Below are 6,894 nucleotides of genomic sequence, written 5' to 3'. Positions count from 1 at the left end.
GAGCGATCTCGGTGTCTATGTATATAAAACTCTGAACGTTAACAAACACGTTGATGGATTTGTTTGCAATGAGCACAGTGTGTTAGTTTTTATTGGGAGAGGGATTGAATTTCAGGGCCAAACGATCTCTTTGCAGCTCCAGAAATTTGTCTGGTATGGCCAAACTTGTCGAGTTCTGGTCGCCACATTATAGGACGGATGTGAAAGCATTGGAAAGGTTGTAGACGAAATTTCCTCGGATGTTGCCTTCTGTGAAGGGAAGGTCTTACGACGAAAGGCTGAGGGACTTGAGGCTGTTTTTGATAGAGATCAGAAGTTTGAGAAGTGAATTAATAGAGACATAAAAGATGATCAGAGTTTGCCGTAAGGTGGACAGTGAAGGCATTTTCTTCAAATGGTGATGGTTGGCACAAGGGCATATCGATGCAATTTGAGGGTGATAGATGCCGAGGTAGCTGCCTTTCTCAGAGAGTAGTAAGAGTGCAGAACGCCTTGTCTTCAACAGTCGTAGACTCACCAACCTTCAGGGCAAATAAATGATCATTGGATAAACTTACGGCTTATAATGTCAAAATACTGGTCAGATGGACTTCAGACTGGTCTTACAGGTCATTGCAACATTAGTGCCAAAAACACTTTATTGCAATGTAATATTCCGGGTTTAAACTGTTCTTCAGCTTGAAGTTGCAATCATCTCTGGTCAGTATCAGTAAAACAAACACCTGGCGAGAATCCAATGCACAACTTTGGCAGTTCATGTGCTGCCATTCTGTCATGCAAGTACAGCAAGTTAACTAACTGCACCACTGGATCTGCCATCTAATGGTGACGAACGGCTCCTGATCTTACCACTGGGCCCCTCAACCCAATTACTCATTTTTTTTTCTGTGTATCTGAAATGAAACGCAGTGCAGAGGTGGTTATACTGATAATGGATCATCGATTATGAAGCATCAGCTTCAGGAAAATGGCATAGATAAATGTGAAAATCGGTTTTATTGAATACTGCCTACATTTGCCATGGCTTCCTGCGTTGGTCACAGGCAATGTTTTGTGGCCATTGTACTGGGATTTTCCTTCTATCGGCTTCAATTCGTCAGACAATTCGATTCACTGATATTTCACCAACTTCCTTTGGCATGTTCATCTGAGACATCGACCCACACTGCACACAACATCAACAATGTTCAGCATACTACGTGCACGAGCATGTGGCATGGTTTTTATACACAGTGAAGATTAAATAATGTTCTGCAAGGGCAAATTAAATTCAGTTTAATTCGTAAAGTCGCAAGAATCCAGAGTAAGATTCAAAATGTCAGAAATTCACGTTCATTATCTTGGCCAGAATTCCATCCCAGCAAAGGGGAAATCTGCCCCTGAATCCCCTGAATCCATGCAATTGCTTGCTCCATGTGTCCACTTGGAAACCTATGTGAAGGAACATTCAGCCTGAAGGAGAACTTGTGAGAATCCTCCGCTGTATGATCTAAAGCTGAAACAAGAGCTGTCTATTCCAGCTGGGAGGGAAGCGAAGTGGAGATGAGACCAAAATATTATTTGGCGTTTAATTCATATTGTCCTCATTGTGATTATTTAAAAACCTTGGCCAGAAATGGCACAGACACAAAGGAGCAGAAGGAGGCCAATCTTAACACCGATCCTGTCCTGCCACGTAATTTGATATCATCATGGCTCACAGAACAATTTTATGTCTTTTTCCAGTCCATCCACAACATCGTACTGGCTAACAGGTATTTATCGATCTCTACCATAAATAGCCATCGATAATGTAAATCTGTGGGAGGAAAATGTTCCGTTTCGAGACAGTTAGGTTTATGCACGAATATTACTGGTTTTGCAGATGAGCAGCCGAGTCTGGTCTGACCACTTTGCAAAACATAAATTAAAACTCGACTCTGAGGGGTTTCGAACCCACAACCTTTGAATAGCAACCTGAATAGAGATGTAGAAGTCCAACGCGCTTTCCATTGCGCCACAGAGCCGCGCCAGCCGTTATCTTTAAGCACACTAGTTTGCCTTTGACGCATTGCATTCAGGACAGCCATCTCGAGCCTTTCTGTCCTCGACACACTTTCTGATACCTGGTCCTTATCCACTCGTGCTCTGGCTCATCAAGTGTTTGGCTGCAGACTGCTGAAACGTTCTCATGGTACTTACCTTTACCACATATTCAGATAATGATTTCCAGATAATCAATACTCTATAGGTGAAAGTATTCTTCCTAAATCTCCTTCTTGTCTCCTGTCTTTCATTTATGTTACTCTGTTCCTTCCCAATACAGGCTTATCCCTGTCACACATATCTATCCTCTTCATAAAATGAACACGTTAATCGGTTTCTTATTCAGCCTTCTCTGCACTTAGAGCAACATCCCCAGCCTAGCTCGCGTACCTTCACAATGGGAGTGGTCAAACCCTTTCCATTCTTTTCATCTCCTGTGAAATTCTCCTCCTGCATTCAGACGCTTCCAGTATCTGTCGATTACAACAGAAAAACAAAGTTCTCAGAAGAAAACCCAAAAGGTCTGAACAAAATCAGCAGCTCTTGTCTATCTCTGATGAGGAAGGAAAGTTAACGCTTCGAGTCCAACGAACCGTCTTCAGAACTAATTGGAAGGGAGGGTAGGTGAAGAATGTGTAAGGGGGCGGACGGTTTCTAAAATGATTGAACTTGATGTTTGGTCCTAAAGTTTTCATGGTCTGTCGGTAGAAAATGAGTTGCGTGTCTTCCAGCTTGTGTTGTGTCTTGAAGGAGCACTGCAGCAAACCAGAGACTGAAATGATGGCCTGGGAACACAGTGTCTAGATTTGAGTGGTGCTGGAAAAGCACAGCAGTTCAGGCAGCATCCGAGGAGCAGTGAAATCGACGTTTCGGGCAACAGCCCTTCATCAGGAATACAAGCAGAGAGCCTGAAGGGTGGGAACATAGTGTAATGTTGAAGCTATAGGAGACTGGAAGATCGGGATAGTTTTTCTTGATTCTGAACAGAACGTAAGTGATCTCAGCTTTGTCACCGACTTTATTTTCCTCTCTCCATTTGAGAGAGATCACATTCTGAGCAGGAAATACAGTTGCCTCGATTAACTGAAGTGCAGACAAATCTCTGGAACATGCGACCGGGAGCTCCCAGAGTGAGGAGAGATATCTGAAACCAGCAGGAAATGTAACTGACAACATCGAACGTTACAATGCAGTACAGGCACTTCGGCCCTCACTGTTGCCGGAAGCTGTAAAATAATGTGATGTCCATTGTAAACGTAAATTAACATTTATTTCGAATCCAATAAAAGCACAGGGAAACAAATAAGTAATTAGCTGACTTTGCAGAGGCATGTGTTGCAGACAGACAGAAAAAAATGTAAAGTTAAACCGAAATAATAGCAGACATACAAGGCCAGTAAACTACCATATCAGGGACAAACAGTCAAGGAATGAGAAAAAAATCCTTTTGATGTGGAAGGCACCTTTCCTCACGTACCATTGGCGAAGGCATCCAGCGAGAGGTGGCAGAATTTGAGACGATGCATACTGCAGGCACAAAAAAACGAAAGATTGTACGTTCAACGACGATGTGCGTGCCTGATTCAATGCACACATAAGGACAGATATGAAGAAACTAAATTAGCTAACTCAGGCAGATGGAGCAGTCCAGATAACCCCCGCCAAGAGGGTAGCCTGGCGATTAGGTATGGTAGATGTCCCGGACCCAAGATTAAGAAGGGTCCCTACTGAGTGCAGGGCAAAAGGCAAACTTGATGTGGGGTTCATAGGAAGCTGTGAACCCCATAAGAATAGCCCTGAAGTCTGAGTATCGTCCATGCAGAGCACGAGACCCGTTAAAACATGAGACTGCCAAAGGATACGACTTTGCATCCCTCCTGAAAGCTTTAGTGATAATTCTTTGTGGATAATCACCGGTGAGAGCCCCCATTTTTCTGGTCAAAAAGGCAAACATTCCAGGTGAATCGGGGAAGCGGAGCTTTGTTCAAGACCTGCAGGTAGTCAATTATGCTGTTGTTCCGACCGCCCCAAATGTTCCTAATCCTTGTACAATATGAGTTCAAATTCCACCTGACAGTAAATGGTTCTCTGCTATGGATTTATCAAACATCTTCTTTAGTGTACCGGTACACCCAGAAAGTCAATTCTGGTTCACTTTTCCACTCAAAGGCAAATCATATACATTCAAGCGACTTTGTCAAGATTACTGTGAGACCCCACCATAATTAATGAGGCTCGATGCTGGAGTCTGGAGATTCTTGTTTTAACCCCGGGGTCAGCGCTTCTGCAGTATGTAGACGAATGCTTAATAGCAGCACCAAGAGAGGAACAATGTGAGAAAGATACGCTTGTGTTGCTCTGCCATCTAGCCAGGAATGGGCACAAAGCTTGTTTCGCAAATCTACAATTTGTGCAACAATAGGTGAAGTTCTTTGGTCATTTCTTGTCTGAACAAGGGAAGAGCATTGGTCAAGACAAAGTTCAAGCAATCCAGCAAATTGCAAAGCCTCACACGAAGTAACAATTGCTATTCTTTTTGGTCATGCACTCCTACTGTCGATTTTTTATCTCACAGTACACAACCCTTGAGGCGGCCCTAAATGAAATTTCCAATGACTTAGAGTTGCAGAACCAGAGACCGTTGCAGTTGAATTAAAAAGGCGCTCCAAACCACACCTACACTGGGGGTCCGAATCCAAACAAGCCTTTTGTACAAACGGTAGATGCATTACATCTGAGCTGATGCAGGAGAATTTGGGAAAATTGAGGCAGGTAGCTTACATTTTGGCTAAAGCTAGACCCCGAAGCGGCAGGATTGCCTATATGCCTGCAAGCCGTGGCTGCAGCTGAAAAAGTTTGTTGTAGTGTCCAGGGACACAGTCAGCTTTGGAGAATTAACCCTCCTGGTCCCACATGCATCCTTACTGTTTTCCGAGCAAAACACAGCACACATGTCTGCAGCACGTTGGCTCAGAAACAATACTGTGCTATTGGAGATGCCTAACATTACAATAACGAGATGTAACGTCCGTAATGCTGCTAGCCTTCTCGCCACAACAGGAGACAGAGACCCACATAACTGTGTCGCTGTAACTCACCAAGACCGGACGTGCAGGATTCACAAACTCAGAATCAGGATATTGCGTTTTTTTGTGAATGGGTCCGCATTCAGGGGCAAACGGACAGGCCAGAATTGTGTTTGGTATGCTGTAGTAACTACGCACGAAGTAGTCAAAGCGGAATCAATCCCTTGTCATCTGTCAGCTCAAGCAGCGGAGCTGATTGCCTTGACTGAGGCATGTCAATTGGCTGAGTGAATGATAGTGAATATTTAAACAGACAGCAGATAAGCATTCGGGGTTGTACATAATTGTGGAAATCTGTGGAAACACAAGGGCTTCTTGATCTACACTGGAAAGCCCAAAATACACCGTGGCCTGACTTCTGACCGCCTAAATCATTCGTTGTCTGTAAATGTGAAGCCCACACGAAAAAGTACGATTCCCTTTCTCAAGGCAATGCGAATGCAAACTCACCGGGAAGGACAGCAGCCCAGCAGCCGCCAAGTGATCAGTTGACATGTGTATGTCAAATATTTGTAATCCAAAGCAGACTTATGGGAGGTCGAGTCGCAGTCCACGCCGAAGGACAAGCGGGAATGGACAATGGCAGAGAGCAGAATGAGGGAATGGGTGTGGCGTGGCCCCATTGGTAAACCCTGTCAACGCGATCATTATTCCCATTCCATGCCAATTAACACACAGCGAGGACCATGTATCAAAAGGGGGGAGGTAGCGAATAAAGTGGTATGATTTTATCTTGATATTTAATTAGGTTTCCGTGGTCGAATCTGTAAGTCCTCTTCGGACATTGTGCAAAATAATTTTCCAAAGGTCATCTTAGTCAGTCCGGGACTGAGGTTCAGAAAAGAATAAATGTTTCTTTTTTTTATGAGCTGGCTGTGTTTACATTCTCCCCGCCTCACTCAATGAAGAAGAACGTATAAACTTTATTTCTGTCAGTCCAGGTGAGACACTTTGTGACGCGGGTAGTTTCATTGGCAAAGAAAAGTCACTTATCCCATGAAGCTTCCTTTCATCCTCTGTCCGCCCATTCATTCAATTTGATCACTGCTGTTTTGATAAATTTCACCTCTGCTCTCCTGTTGTTCTTCCGTAATTCGAGGGAACATCGAACCGAATCCGAAAATCATAGTAATGTTCGGTTGTTCATGTTACATCAATGACCAGACCAGAACAAGCTAGCAGGAAATTGAATAACACAAAAAATATTTTTAAAATTCCTTCCAGAAAATTAATCGACTGCAAAGTCAGAATATGAGAAATGTCAGAATGCACTGATATTTAGGCCATTTCACAATGCACAGATACACCTAGACGAGTTTAGTCTTTGCGAAATTTTATTTATAATTGTGACAATTGTGATCCTCCCTCAATCCACAAAAATGTACGCTGCCAAAAACTATTTCAGTTCAGATCAAAATGGCTCAGGATACTTTCCATCAACCCAAAGGTTAATGCACCATGTCAATTGAAGTGTATCCAGATAAGGTTAGAACTCCCAGCCTTTTCTCCCACAGCTACCTATTCCAGTTGCTCCAGCCTAGTTTGGAGCTCCCATCCTGGGCGTTTCACGCGCCTCTCTGCCTTCATAGAAGAACTGCATGCTCACGGAATTGGTCACTGGCAGAAAGAGTAGAGATTCACGCGTTCATTCCGCTATCAAATTCCGATCGGATCTTCGCCACTGCGTCGCTAAATTTCTGTGATTCCAGACCTGGAAGCCAGTGTGATTGAAGTGTGCAACCGTGGTTACAAGCTTGTCTCGAGGCACTGGTAAAGTAACGAT

General features: G+C 43.7%; 1 non-coding gene across 1 annotated transcript; it reads right to left on the bottom strand.

The window, feature by feature from the left end:
* Positions 1-1,914: 1,914 nt before the first annotated feature.
* trnar-ucu (transfer RNA arginine (anticodon UCU)) lies at positions 1,915-2,006 on the bottom strand. Its single transcript is given in 2 exon segments — positions 1,915-1,950; positions 1,970-2,006. It is a non-coding gene; the product is annotated as a tRNA-Arg (tRNA).
* Positions 2,007-6,894: the final 4,888 nt, after the last annotated feature.

The sequence above is a fragment of the Chiloscyllium plagiosum genome, unplaced genomic scaffold (assembly GCF_037043375.1).
Source record: "Chiloscyllium plagiosum isolate Xiang-an unplaced genomic scaffold, Cpla_swu_hap1 HiC_scaffold_51, whole genome shotgun sequence".
NCBI lineage: Eukaryota > Metazoa > Chordata > Chondrichthyes > Orectolobiformes > Hemiscylliidae > Chiloscyllium > Chiloscyllium plagiosum.
Note: the sequence above shows the minus strand (reverse complement) of the source record. Positions and strands in the feature narration are given on the sequence as shown.